Here is a 2,006-nt window from a genome sequence, read left to right as displayed (position 1 = left end):
TCCCACCAGGAGAAGAGTTACTTGGTTTTTAAATAAAGGGGAACGTTGATGGGTCTTTGCATTTCGTGAAAATAAGCATGTCTTTTGCTTCATGCATGAGAACATGTTCAGATAGTTACATGGTATCGACATTAAACAATGCAACAAAGAAACCAACTAAAATCCAATAGCCACCAAAACAAAACAAAAACCCCATAAAAAGTGACACAAGCTCACCATCATATGTTCCTCGGTGGGAATTGGGATGCAGAGAACTAAATACAAAAATATATATGTATCAACTGGTCTTCGTTCACAAAGCGTCCTACACGTAATCAACAACAAACAGCTGCCTCCCTACTAATTCCACCACCTCCGACCCTCTACTTTGCCAAATAACTGCACGCACCAACACAAGTGTAAGAACAACATAACTAACAACGCTAACACTAAGTAAAACTGAACAACAACAGCATACACAAATAACCTCGCGCTTGCGCGGGGCTCGGCCTCTAGTGTATATATAAAACACAAACAAATGTATATGAAACAACACTTTGATGACAAACAGAATTGATACGAAGTTCTGTTGTGAAGCTCTGTTTTTTTATAGGTAAGACGATCAAGTGGAATGAAATATCGAAGTCAAGATTTGTATATGGAACCCAAGAATTTAGTTAGATTTGTTTGTTTATAAATTCACTGCGTGCATTTTTTTTGTTTAATTAAAAGAGTAATGATATTAATTTTTATGCTATCCATGTTGCCAAACATAAATTTTTTTTTTCCTATTCATGTTTCCAAAAACTTCATTTTTGTTCTTCAGCTTTAATAGTATAGATATTAGGGACTTTATCCAAATTTTTAAATCGGATATTTGGTACACAAAATAGAAAAGCCTTCATCTCTCATTTACCCAAATGCACTTGGCTCCAGCCCCCCTCTCATTTAGCCAAATAGAAAAGTCCTCATCTCTCATTTGGTACACAAAATAGAAAAGCCCTCATCTCTCATTTACCCAAATCCACTGGTCCTAACTCTGTTGTCGGAAGAGCCTTTGTGGTTCACGAGCTTTAGGATGACCTCGGAAAGGGTTAAAGCTTATCCCTTCTTTTTACTTCCCATTCTCCAATGTACTATTCTTCCTTCTTCTTAATTTGGTTCTGGCAAATAATAGGTGGGCATGAGCTTAGTCTGACCACTGGTAACGCAGGCGGGAGACTGGCATGCGGTAATGATTAATTTTTTCGATTCCTCTGCCATTGTTTCAAGCGTTTACATATGTATAATAAGAATTCTTTTTCATTAGAAAGGTTTTCAGCTTTTTTTTATTAGATAATTAGTGTACTATCAATAGCGGTTTCATCTCACGAGCTACGTGGGTCCTAACGAAGGTGTGGTTGGTATGACCCCGCTCTAAGTCTGGGAAGTAACGTACTCTGCTGTCTACTGTATTGTGTTTCGTCAAATAATGTTTGGGCTGAATAAACTTTTGATGTTTATATTCATAGCATCAAAAAAACTCTCTTTCTCTTTGGATTTGTACCCTTTCTAAAACTGCTTGTTACTCTTTTGGACCAAATCTGCATTCAATCGTTTTTATAACATTGTTTTGGTATAATGGTTTCTTTTTTATCAAGTCAATAACAACTCATGCTCTGATTTTGTTTTTTAGGTAATGAGGTGAAGTTGACTTTAACATATAGTTTTAAAGAAATTGATGATAAGCATACTTAAAAAAATATATAAACCAAAACTTAATTTCGATTAACAATTTTGAACACCTCTATCAAAGCTTGGACATGTTATCCAGTACAGTGTTAGTGAGACTACCACAATGGACCTTGCGAGGTCTGTGGGAACCGAAATTCGCACTGTCGATTTCCGTTTAAATTAGGAAAGTAGGAGAACCCTAGTTTCCCAGAGGTCACAGATATCTGCTAATACCACACGCAATCAGAACACGAGATAACAACGATAAATCATATGAAATCGTAAAAAGAGAGCAAAGAGAAGTTTTATTCCGA

The 2,006-nt window shown here is 36.2% G+C and overlaps 1 long non-coding RNA gene across 1 annotated transcript; it reads left to right on the top strand.

The window, feature by feature from the left end:
* The first annotated feature begins 898 nt into the window (after positions 1–898).
* LOC106337656 lies at positions 899–1,485 on the top strand. Its single transcript, XR_001269094.1, has 2 exons — positions 899–1,072; positions 1,157–1,485. It is a non-coding gene; the product is annotated as an uncharacterized LOC106337656 (long non-coding RNA).
* Positions 1,486–2,006: the final 521 nt, after the last annotated feature.

The sequence above is a fragment of the Brassica oleracea genome, chromosome C4, assembly GCF_000695525.1.
Source record: "Brassica oleracea var. oleracea cultivar TO1000 chromosome C4, BOL, whole genome shotgun sequence".
NCBI classification, from domain to species: domain Eukaryota; kingdom Viridiplantae; phylum Streptophyta; class Magnoliopsida; order Brassicales; family Brassicaceae; genus Brassica; species Brassica oleracea.
The sequence above is the reverse complement of the archived record's forward strand: the minus strand, read 5'-3'. Positions and strand labels throughout refer to the sequence as shown.